The sequence below is a fragment of the Poecilia latipinna genome, unplaced genomic scaffold, assembly GCF_001443285.1.
Source record: "Poecilia latipinna isolate Pla-1442-1.1 unplaced genomic scaffold, P_latipinna-1.0 Scaffold387, whole genome shotgun sequence".
In the NCBI taxonomy this organism is placed as follows: domain Eukaryota; kingdom Metazoa; phylum Chordata; class Actinopteri; order Cyprinodontiformes; family Poeciliidae; genus Poecilia; species Poecilia latipinna.
In genome coordinates this window covers 210,996-223,962 of record NW_015113003.1, presented here as the reverse complement: position 1 = coordinate 223,962, position 12,967 = coordinate 210,996, and the positions used below count along the sequence as shown (strand labels likewise).

The window sequence follows — 12,967 nt, the reverse complement described above, 5'->3', positions numbered from 1 at the left end:
TTTTTTTTTTTAAGTGGAATTGCACAGGAAGTCAATGGCCAGGCTACCTGTAGCCAAAATTCCTCTACATGCTGAAGACACAGTTACTCATTTCACTGGGGCACTCCCTAAATAAAGCTGTTCAACATTTACAAGCATCTGTAAATGCTCCATGAAACAATGGGGTTTAAAGATTTGCAACTTTTTATTTCCCTCATGATGCAGAAGGCTCATGGACCTCAGTTAAAGAGAATGGTCCTTTTCCTTCCCCTCCTCTTTTTAGATTAGAGATTAGAATCAAAGTTAGTCTTTGGGTTTGTGTTTCTTTTCTTCAGTGTAGCATTTAAAACCTATAGTAGTTCATTAATTATTAGATGTAATTTTTGATTACTAGCTCTGATTGGCTCTTATTATAATCTTAGCTGAAAAGGAATGATTTATTTTTGATTGTAAAAAAAATTCTAAATATATAGATTCCCTAATAAAGAGGTAAATAAATTGCACTGTATACTGACTTTTGATAGATCAAGGGACTGATTAGTTTTCTATCCCTAATGTTATTCAGCACAGCTTAAGCACACTACCATAATAACAATACAAGTATCATCTACAATTTTGCATGAAATCACCATTAAAGATCCACTATTCTAACTTTGTTTTCATGATTTTTTTTTGACATGCCATTTTGTTGGTTTCTGTGAAGCCTCAAATGAATCATGTTTTCTCATCATCAGTTAAAAGTATTTTTTGTTTCAAAACATCAAAGCGTCTCTTACATTTGTTGTAACATAAAGAACCTTTTCTCTCTCTCTTTTTTTTACCATAGCACAATAAGATCCTTAGGTACGAGGGTAAGTCTCAGCTCCATCTGCATTTTGAAGAAAAAAAAAAAAAAAAGGCCTTGTGTAATTAGTCGTGCACTATAAATCAAGAAGTGAATCTATTTTACCATGCCCTAATTGAAAGTGCTCCCTCTTTTTTTTCAGGCGTTGTAGACGGACACGGAGCTCCATCGGATGGTGATAAATGTGGAATCCAGCACAAACAGTTTGAACCAGTCAGGCCGTGATTGATCAGCGCCCTCTGGGATGTCAGGTGGATCTTTCTCCTTCAAACCAGAAGATAAAAGCCTTAACGACTCTCTAGTTTTGTCTTACCTCCCAATTGCGTGTTTGTGTATGTGTGTGTGTCTCTTTCTTCGACTCAGTGTTTTATTATTTTGCAGGCTTTGACCTTGAAGGTTCAGTGTGTGTCTGTGCTGTGATGTCTCAGTGATTTCTCTTTTTAAGACGCAAAATGTTCCTTTTACGCACCATTGATGCCGCTGTACACACAGTGCATAAATGCTTCATAGAAAGGGCTATTTGCATGAAAGTTTAGTTGATTTATGACTGGATTCTATAGCATTTTCTATAATCGCCCGGCACATTTTTGCGGGGGCTTAGTAGTGGCCGTAGTGATGCCACAGTACAGTGCTGTACCCGCACTTCAAAGCGCATTTTGTTCACACGCACCCTCACAAAAACACAGGGTGACTTCACTCACTTGCAGTGGCAAAGGTGCACCAACTGGGTTGTTTTGTTCTCATCTTGTGTTTTTTTTGTCCTCTCTCTTTCTTTCAGTTTTCCCACCTCTTCATCATCCTCAATCGTTTTCTCAAAGCATTTGCTCCGGAGATTTACACTTGCAGTTGATAGAAAAAAGAAGAAGAAGAAGAAAAAAAAAAAATCAAACAGCAGAGTGAGCTCTGCTGGTAATTCAGGTTTGGTGTGTGGTATTTCATTGAGGTCCTCTCTGATTGTCCTGCAGTTGCGATGAATGTGACTCTTGGAAGCGAAAGGTGCATCAGTTGGGATCACTCGGCATCTGGCCCAACGCTCTTGTGTCACAGTGACCCTCCTGCCGGGGGGGGAGCAGCGAGGGCCGCAGCAGGGGGTCTCCCCTGGAAAGCAACATAAATTTCAGAGAGAGAATCAATAGACTGTGAGAATTGTGAGAGCGGCATTGGTTTGGACTCTGTGACTGTGATCCAGGTGCTTTTTTGCTGTACGAATATCTGAGGATGCATATGTTGATTTTTAACCAAATAAAAAAAAGAAAAAAGAGCACCTATAATCACATTTTGAGATACCCTCCAAAACAAAAAAAAACACATATTAGTGAAACCTATTCTCCCATGGGATGTAAATACAGCCGTTGCTCTCCGTATAGGACCCTCTGTGGGGTGTAGACTTCAAAGCAAACCAGGGGAATACTCCAGAACAACTGCTGGCAGCTTCAAATCAGCATCCCGGCTGTCGGCAGCGTAACCTTCCACCTGTATCTTGCATGAGATAACTGGAGAAGAAAATGTCCAATTTGAAACAGCATGTGTCAAGAAGCCGGGAGATTATTTGTTCAATTTGGGATCTAAATACATTCATTTATGTTTGCAGCAAATGACCTGGAGAAATAGAAGTTGTATATAGTGTGTGGGGGGGGGAGTTCAGTCCATACACTGGAATTCACTTGAGGAAAGGACAATAACAGCTGATCAGGCTTCAAAAGGACCATCATTTGCCACTTGGGCAAGTGAAAATTAACACACAAGAGTCGAAAGGCCACAAAACACATCAACAATTTTTCCCTATTTTATTTTTTATTTTTTTGAAAAGCACAACAAGACAGTAAATCCTTCCTTTTTTTCCACTTTGGACAAACACACGTCTGCTGCATTTGTTAGTTTTGGTTCTCAAAACCAGAAAGATGAATTAATTGTGAAGCAAACAAAGAGACGGGAAGATAGCCTTAAGCCTATTGAGCAGGAACATGCGGTGAGTGTGCCATTGTGTCTTTGATGGAATCGGCCTGTGGTGCATTGTGGGTAGTGGCGTGCTCTCTGGCCGCAGCAGGGTACTGGCGGCTGTGTCCACTTTTCAGGTGCTGTCACCCTCCCCTCGGTCATATTAATTAAAGGATAAAAACGAAAAGAGGAGAAGAAAAAACAAGGTTTAATCCCTCAGCTTTTATGGAGCTGGAACACTTCTGAAGTCTCCACGTTTTTGAACAAAACTGCAAAGACACACAATGACACACAGTCTAAATGTAGAGTAAATGCGTGTCCAACATTGCTTCATTTAGTTAGTTTCCTTAGCATTGGAGTTGGGTCTAATGCTTTGGGTATCTTTTCACATGCTGCTCACAGTCGCACCATTTTAGCTCTGCCAAAGTTGTCACATGCAGCCATTGTCATTAAAGATGAGGTGTGTAACTTTAATAAAAAAAAAAAAGTTTTTTACATATCTATTAAAACTGTCACTATTTTGTGACAAAATTGTATGAGAGGTAATCTGTGTAAAAAAAAAAAAAAGAGCTGTGCCTCATCTGTGTGGTCCTACTGCCATGTGCAGAAACACACCACTCCCAATCAGAAATAACCAGTCAGAGCTAGGAGGAAAGGTTTTAGCACTGTCAATCATGTTTGTGTATGCAATGCAGCTGTGCTAATAGCAGAGAAACAATTTAACTTTAGAGGAAAACTGTTTATTTGCTGTCATTGGTGCCATGCTAACTAGCCTGTTTATTCATGGCCAGCCCCATTGTGGGAAAACAGCTGGAGTTTTGCAGAGAGCTTAGAGGAGGGCATGTGTAGTGCATACATGATGGTGATTGACAGGGGACCCTCCCCCTGACTGGTTGTTTCTGATAGAATGATGTATTTCTACAGATGGCAGTAGGACCTCAGGGGGGCGCAGAGGAGCTCTACTTTTTTTTTTTTTTCCACAGATCATCTGTCTCATAATATACTGTCATGTTAAAAAAAAATATATATATATATATATATATATATATATATATATATATATATATATGTATTATAAAAGTTATCTACTGCAGCACGGCACCTACTTTGGCAGCATGATTAGGTCGATTGTAAAGACTAATTTGTGTCCAAGTTTTCACTTCCTGACTGATTTCTCCAGATGTTCTTCATTATTGCCACATAATGTTCTTTTCTTGTTATGTCCCTCCTGCAGCAAAACCCCCACAGAACATGATGTGACCAGCCCCATACAAGGCATACTAACTGTGATTGTTATTATGCCTGAAAGCACATTTGTTCAGACGGACAGTCCTCTACCCTGTGAAGCTCCCCTCACCCACTCAAGGGTTACAGAAGACTGTCACCCTCAACAACCCGCTTGCCTCCTGACTGTCATCCAGTATTTTCTGTGTAATCAGATCTGTGCTTTATGGGAGAAAACAGCCACTTGGAGATTGACAGCCTACAACAGGTTTTATGGCTGTTGTTTCAGGTGGGAGGTGAGTTAGTTGGGGAGAATGGATGGATGAGTGTCAGAGAGATTTTACACTGCCCTCTTGTGCTCTGAAACATACTGTACTGCCTCCCCAATGTTCATTCTGACTCATTTTTGCTGTGTCCCCGGTGCTGTAATGACAGGAGGAACAAAGAGCAGTGCAGTAAGAAATTTTCTGTGAAACTACTTTCAAATTATTTCTCAGAAAGCAAGGTTAAGCTTTTTTTTCTCTCTCTCTCTTTCTTCCAAATTTCCAATATACAAAGCACCATTACTCAAAAATAATTTTTACTCGTCTCGGTACAAGCACAAACTTAAGAAAAATGTCATGCATTTGTATTTACCTTCACCTTTCACTTTGTAGAATCAAATTTTGTCTCTACCAGCTTCACACATGTGGAGATGGCCTAGTTCAAGCTCAGACTGGATGGAGAGCATTTTGTTTTGAAGACGCCTCACGAATTTGCAATTTAATGTAACATTTACCATGCAAAATTAGTTTTCAGCCAAATGTACTACTTCGTAATATTTCTTTTTTTTTGTCTCACCCAATAAGCACACCGTTTTTTAGATTTTAATTTGTACAAAAGAATTACATCATGTACAGTTCCTTCCGCTTAACAATGAGGTGCTATTTTGTGTTTATCTGTCACATCCCAATGAAAACACGTTGGAGTTTGTAGTTGAAATTTGACGCGACGCGGAAAATTTCAGTTTACATTTGTGTAAAATGTAGAAAGAAAAAAAAAGTCGTATATTTATCAAAAATAAAACAAGGCACCTGAATATGCTTTTATAGTAAGCCTGACTGAACACTGTAGATATTCTGAGCTGCACTCTTCCTGCTCTGTCACATGTCAAAAGGATAGAGAGGAGGGTGAGGAGGAATAATTGTTTGATCTGTCCTTTTGCCTGTCGCTGCCCTAATCACTCAAGACTGATTCAGAAAATGCAGGCTTGAATGTCAGAGGGCCTCCTGTGGAGAGGTGGAGCATTTCACTAGCTTTGGACAGCCGTGCCCCGGTAATCACCACTCTCAAACCTGGCCGGGCACTCCAGCACTCCCCTGATTGAGCACCTCAATCTAACAAGGTGCTATTGCCAGAGCCAGAGATTCTGCCAGGTTTTGACAAACCGGTGGATTGTCGTCCGATCATCATGGGACATTGCCTTTTTTTCGCAGCTCAGCCATGCATGCAGCTGGCGGCTCAGAGACAGAGAGAGCGACTGCAGAGGGAATTCAACATCAGCATCAAAGTCAATGTCCCTGAAAAAATTTGATAATTCTACATCATTCAAAGGATACAAAGGGGTTTTTTTATGTCATATTGAACTGACAAGTCATTTCTTGAAATCCACTTCATGTTGCCCATGTGATTTGAGTCTGCTGTCGTGCTCCATCTGACCTCGCTTCTGTGTGTGACACCAGGGCTCTCCCTGTGGGAAAACACAGCCTGACCTCAACCAGATAGGTACATTTACCTTTAACCTCTAACGTTTACCTCTGGAGACATAAATAATTAGAGTCAAAAACAGTTTTTTTCTCTTTTTTTTCCCACCAACCTACAAAATATCTCATTGCTTCATGATAAAAACAATTAAAGCCTATGGAACATGAATATTGTTTGGTATTGTACAAATAAATTAATTAACAAAACTTAAATAAAGATAGTTAAATACATTTTTTGAAATTTTAGCTTTGCAATTTCAACAAACTGGCTAGTTTGAAGCATTTGGGTGGCACTCACCTTGTAATATTGACTGTAATATATATCTAAGTGGGATAAGAAGAAACTTAAAGTAAACCTTATTGCCACTGTGTAAATTATTTTTAAATACGACCAGAGGTGACGTCACACTGTGTGTGAGAGAGCAGTTGCTCAGTTGAAATTGTAAATATACTTGACTATGTTAAATAAAGTGGGCTGCATCTGCTGTTTGATAACTAGCATTAACTGGAATTTATTTCTAATTAAATTATCTTCTTTTGTAAAATGCTTCAAGATTACATTTTTTGTGAATTGGCACTGTATAAATAAACTGCATTGAATTGTATTAAATTGCATAGTAAAGCCAATTCAAGATTTCTCTGTGAGAGATGATCCACTTTATGAGTCGCCAAATGTTTTCTCTAGAACTTTCTTTTTACCAACTAAACGTCTCTTTCAATAGCCTTTTCCACATTCCTCCCATGTTTTCCATGCCCAAGATGCAACATTGCAGAGCTAATGGCTAATAATGAGACAATTACAAAATTGATCATTGACCTTTTGCCCAAAGTGGCCTACTACCAAGCACACTTTTAAAGCACCTTGATCAAAAGATGGTGCATTATTTTGTTATGGACATGAAGTCCAATGACAAGTAATGTTTTTTACAACTTGAGCTCTTTACACAGCTCAACTTCAGATCAGCGAGACAATTCTTCCATTAGGCAATGAGGTAACCAATTGGCATTTTACGTCCCCCATTAATAACATTTTCAATAATGTTATTATTATAACATTATTGAAAAACCTTCAAAGAGAGGCATCCAGCAGCCGTTCCAGCTTCTGGAGCTCTTTACTCTGTTTCTACTCAAACCTCAGCTGCTCGATTGAGGAAGCTCAACCCTTTCTATCCATGATCTCATTGATCACAATATAATATGGCACCTGATCTCAAACATTTTGCCTGGCCAGAAGAAGGCCACCATGAGGGTGTGTTCATTTTGCATTTAAGGCTGAGCCTACCAAGGTTCAGATGTTGTCCTCCTTCATCAAACCACTATAAGCCTTATCCCTTAAAAAAAAAAAAAACTCCACGGATCATATTAGTACTCAAACCCCTCTATCACAGAAAACCTTTTATTTAAAATGTTGTCAGATTTGGAGAAATCTTTCCTCCAAGGGCTAAAAGTCACAACTTGCTTCTCATATTTTCCTAAAAGTCCAGTTGTGTCTCATAGGCAAGAGCTTCAGTCAAACATATGTCTTAAAGGTTATGTTCCCAATTACAATTCAGTTTTTGACCTAATAGTCATTCTGGTTATAAAGAATTGCAGGATAATCCCATTTCTGTGTGCTAAATTTATAAAGCATTTGCATGGCTTACAGTCCTGTCCAAAAAAAAAATGCAGAAAGAGAATTAAAAGCTACTGCAACTCCCAGTTTTGGCCCTCAATTAAAATATGTAGCCTTAATAATAACAGGGAAGCACTTCTTCAATGTGTTAGTAACACATTTTGTCAAAATCAAATGCAAATAATATATCATAGAACGGAATAACTATGGGTAGAAAAAAAGCAAGTACCACTATGCAAACACCCATTAGACAAAAAACCACTGAGCACCAAAACACTGAATGTTTTCTGCACAGTGCAAAATCAGCCAAGCTGCTCTCTGTACCTCATCACCACAGCACTCCTTATGACTAATATTAGTGTCTTGGCTCAAAATATAAATGGCTAGTCATAAAGAATTCATGTATTTTTACTTCGAGAGTCCTGGAAAGTTCAATGAATATTTATGCAAGTGAACAACTCTCAGGGCAACAGCAAATGTAAAAGTTAAAATGGAGAGTAACTGATTTCACACTCCCACGAGTAGTGAGCTCCGACAGTCAAATGGATTCCCCCCCCCCTCAAAGATCTGTCTGGGTCCTTTAGAAATGAATGCATTTATTACTGTAGATCACGAAGGCAGAAAGTTAAGTGTGGCATTTTGTAATGCAATTAGTAAAGTAATTTTAAAATACCTAACAGAGGCCACAGCACTAGGAAAATATCTTAAGAATGATAGCTATTTTTAGAGGTGCAGTCTTAATAATTATATAGCAGTGCTTTTAAGGTTGCAAATTATATTAAAAAATGTCATTCTTTTCCAATAAATCTGTTAAAACTTAAAAAAAAAAAAAAAAAACTACTGACACCTTATGAGACATGTAGAGTATGGGAAATTATTCTTTGTCAAAATTCAGCGAAGAAAAAACCCCCCCAAAAAAACAAAAACAATTATTCATTCATTTGAAATGCTCCAAAGGTGTAAGCACCTGCTGTGGGGATTTAGGTAGGGCATTCAGAAATTATGATCAATTGCAGTTTTTATACTCCTGGATTTAATGTGTCATAAAAGTCCCTATTCAATGAGAAATAATAGCCTTGGTCTGTGCTTGTGAGAGGTGAAATTTATTGTAGTCTTGCCTTAAGTTCTTTAACCTCTCATCTGTTCCCAGCTTAATGTAATACTGTTGATTTATCTGTGATATATTTGAAGCTGCAGGCATTTTTCTGCACCTATTCAGAAATGAATAGACTGTCTTTACAGGCGTGAGCGGATGTTTCATTATTCCAGTTGACTTGACTGTGAATTGTGGCAAGAACGTGGCAGTCCCTCCATCAAAGGGAATTATGTTCAGCTTCTCATAAAGACATTTGTCATGTGGGACAAGAGGTATTACAGCAATGAAACACTCTTAACTGCTGTTAAAAAAATCAGCTGCACAGTTCTCTTGCAACAGGAGCCGAGGGAAAACAGCCACTCGGTCTCCTACGTTCCTGGTGGCATTTTCAATACAAATCCTCATAACTTGATGCTGAAAAGTTGATTAATTGATCATTTGCTACAACTTGCAGCCTTCTTCTCGGTTATAAATTACGGTCATTAATCAATAAAGAGCAAAGCAATTCTGGGAGACAGGGGACGTGCTGGTTCCTAATAGAACGAGAGAGAAGTGACGCTCAGGCCTTTTCCCACCATTGACCACCCTGACTGAGGTGTGCATTGCGCACCTGCCTAAATTCAATTAAATTACATAATTAATGAACATCTTTTTCAGCAATAATGGGATTTTCTCGTCTGAGAGCCCATTGATTGTGGAATGAGAAACCACTCAACTTAGCCGGTGACCATCGGGTTAGTTTTCAGGATATGTCCTGAACGCACATTCAGAACACACACAAATAATTTCTTATTTCTTTCACTCAAATGCCACGTTTATGCTGTGAAGACAAAAGTTGGGTCGCTTCAACCAACTATTGGTTCGATATTTGTAACCTAGATTGTTGGGAGAGAAGAAATTGGTGAATCATTCCTCACAGATTTAATTTTTAAATTTTACAGTGGTAAGATGCTGTTAATTATGCTGTAGTTGTGTTAATGCCAGTGGGTTGTATTATGCTCCCTTTGCTTTAGCAGGGAAGATCAAGAGTTTTGAAAATTGTTGCAGTCTAAAATATTTTTTGCAACACAATCTTGATACAAACTTTCTTTCCATCTGAGGCATTCACAACTTCACTCTCAATGCATATGTATCAAATAAAAGTCATACGTTTTTACCCAAATATTACGAGGTATTCTTGTTAACCTATTTGTTTTTAGCTGTGCTTTTTTAAATAAATTGAACCCATTGACCTCACCCCGTCCTCCTGTATGCCGGGTCATACCCACAATCCAGCCCTGTCATCTTGAATCAGTCCAGAGGTGGGTGATCAACATAACCCAAATTGTGCTGTTTTCACCCTAATAGTTTTAAAGTGTATTTCTAACGTTTTAATGTAGAACAACAATTTTCCATAAGAAAACTACCAATGTTGAACTCGGAAAAAAGATGTTGAGCTGAAACATAAATGTTCCTGAGTTCCCAGGAGTCTTTAGTTGACAGCAGCGGGGATTTAATGGCTGATGGCAACGGCAATGAACGGCATCGGACAATGCAATCTGGCCCAATAAAAGAAAGAAAGAAAAAAAAAAAACAACTGCTGTTAGAAGAAAGCCAGAGAGCTGAAATGTCAGATGAATGACTCCAAGGTTTGCCTCGCTACCTACCTACCTTGACAAAGCACCTTCTCGGCCTAATGCTGTCCAAAGCTGTCACGTTTCCTCTGCTTCATTCAGCTTGATTAATGATAAGCTGTGGGGCACAGCTACAAGGTCTAGTCTCAATTATGAAAGAGGCAGTAAGTAGTCCATTGTGCTAATGTGCTTTATTCTACTGACAACGCTGAAAAATACCAATATTTCCAACCGGCTATATCATTTATCTCTCAGTTATTGGCTTTCTCCGACTCCAAGCCTCATCCATCCAAACCCAAGATAGGCTTTATGAAAAACATCCCCATCATCTTTTATTGACTGCTGCTCTGAGAAAACTATCTTTCTCTAATTATTGTCAAGACTCTCTCTAATAACAAGCGAAATGTTGTGACAATATTTTAAATAGATGTTCTCTTTCAGCGGCATTTGCCAGTGACATCTTTGTATGGTGAATAAATTTGACGAAGAAGAAAACTTCCCCTATCTTGTCATTAAACCCACAATGCATAGAGTTTATAGGGGAAGATAAGTGAGTTTAATATGCACTGGAGGGTAAAGAAAATATTCTATTACTGTGTGTAGTACCGAAATTACCCCATAAAGAATGTAATATGGCAATTTGGGGAGCAATTTTTAATATGATTTTTACGACGCATGGACCTACTTATGGTAATGAAGTTGTCATAGTAGTTGTTCAATGCTGGTAACGCAGAGACTATCTTTCAATTTGTACGAATTAGACTGAATTGTTAGGAAGGAACTTCATTAATGTTGGAATGAGAAACAACATGTTATTGCATTTCTGGACCAGTGGCTCTGGGATTACGTGTTTTATATTGTTTTGATCTAATTCTCAAAGATTGAGAGAGAGAAGACCTTCTTAGGTGTGTGGGGCTGCTCTAAAATACAAACAAACAGCAGGGGATCATCATCCCATTTTGATACTCGACCAAGGCCTCATTGAGAGAAGGAATGATGAGGTTCCCGGTTCCTAGCAAGATAGCGCCTTTTCTGTTCTAATTCTCACACGTTTAGTGTCAGATCAGCATCAATATTATATAACAAGGTGCTGCTTTCTTCATTTCCTCGTTTACAGTAGATGCAATCAAATGTGGTAAACAGTTTTTCAGTGACATAATGAACAAGGATCAAAGAAAGCAGATGTCTGAAATATTAATACAAAAACATACATCAAAAAATATCAGCAGTATTCACAGTGCTCCCTTTCTCTACATTGCTACTACATCCTCATTCCAAAATTGAGTAAATGAAGAAATCTCCCAATTCTACACATAATAAACAATGCAATACACAGTTTTTTTTTCTAACATATTAGAAAAAAAAAATCACACACACAAAATAAATGACTCTCAAAATTGACCTCAGGTGTATCCAGTTCTACTGATCATCTCTCAGATGTCTCTACAACTGAACTAAAATTTAGATAGTGTCAAAACATCAATATGGGGAAGGATACAAAAATGGAGACACTTTACTAATCAGAGCTCTATGGTAGGCTGGCTAAATGGAGATGGCAGTTTGCACACCTTAGAAACGATCAGATTAAGAGAAATGAAGCTATCTGGTCAAATGAAACTGTTATGGACGCTTTTTGTCTGAAGTGTCATGTTTAGAGAAAAACAGGCACAGGTGGCGAATTTGGCTAATGTCATCCCTAGTGTGGTGCTGGCAGCAAAATACCACAGGGATATTTTTCTGCAGCAGGAACCGACTGGATAACAAGTTCACATTAACAATACGAAAACCTGTTCCAGATCGCTCAGGAACTCCAACTTAGGCAACTATTCATTTTGCAATAAAACAACGACCTCAAGCACACATCAAAAATAACACTGAAGTGCCTTATGAAACAGCCTTAAAACGTCCTGGAGTGACTTCGGTAAAGTCTGGACTAAAATCCAATTGATCGTCTGTGTAAAAGATCTAAGAAGAGCTATTTATTTACCTGTACTGCCAATCCTAACTGAATAAGCTTGAGACCATCTGCAGAGAACAAAGGTAGAAAATAGCACAAGACATGCACCTGTTTGTAGAAACACACAGAAGAAGACATAATTGGTGCCACAAGTAGTTCAACAGCATGTTGAGTAAATGTTGTGAATATACCGACTGTTAAGAAGCAATAATATTTTCTGTAACATTTAAGTTCTAGAATGTGTGTATGTGATCCTTTTGTTTGTGAAATGTTTGTTACCTTTTGGGTGTGTCCTTGTAGCAGCCATCTTGGAATCTACCAAAGAGGAGGCCCGCCTCAAACCCAGCTCTTTTATAGAAAGGGCCATGTTTGCTGGACTTTGATTGGCTGGGCAGTTAATTGAGAAGGTGGGGACAACAGTATATAGGGAGACTGTTGGCTGAGCCAAGAAGAAGAAGAGGGAGAAAGCTTGAGAGTCTGAAGCAGAGCGCTTGAAAGCTAAGAGACTGTTGGGAAAGATGTCATTTTGTCTTGTCCGTGAGCTATTCTGTGCTGAAGGAGGCCTAATAAACCACCTTTGTTTATGCTACAGCCAACTTTGAGGAGTTTTCCTTCTACACCACACCTCTCAGTGTAACACCGACGATTTAAAAAAAAAACGAATTAACAAACATTTTAAGCAAACTCTTTTGCACTTTATCTCTCTATGCAATAAAGACATTTTATGCAATAAAGACATTTTGAGCCAGCAATTCAAGCCTATAATTTGACAAAATGAGAGCTGCAGACATATACTGGTGAGAATAGTAGACATTTCTGCCGCCATGCTGGTCAGAGCTGAAGCACTAATTATGGCGTATGCCTGAATGTTGTGGATTTTTGAGTTACAACTTTTGTCACAAGCGGCCATTGGCCACTGTGGAGAATAGCGCATATACTGGCCTCACAGCAGAGCTTGTTAT

The 12,967-nt window shown here is 38.7% G+C and overlaps 1 long non-coding RNA gene across 1 annotated transcript; it reads left to right on the top strand.

The window, feature by feature from the left end:
- The first annotated feature begins 2,997 nt into the window (after positions 1 to 2,997).
- On the top strand, positions 2,998 to 12,646 carry LOC106950255 (uncharacterized). Its single transcript, XR_001425577.1, has 3 exons — positions 2,998 to 3,008; positions 9,901 to 9,902; positions 12,330 to 12,646. It is a non-coding gene; the product is annotated as an uncharacterized LOC106950255 (long non-coding RNA).
- Positions 12,647 to 12,967: the final 321 nt, after the last annotated feature.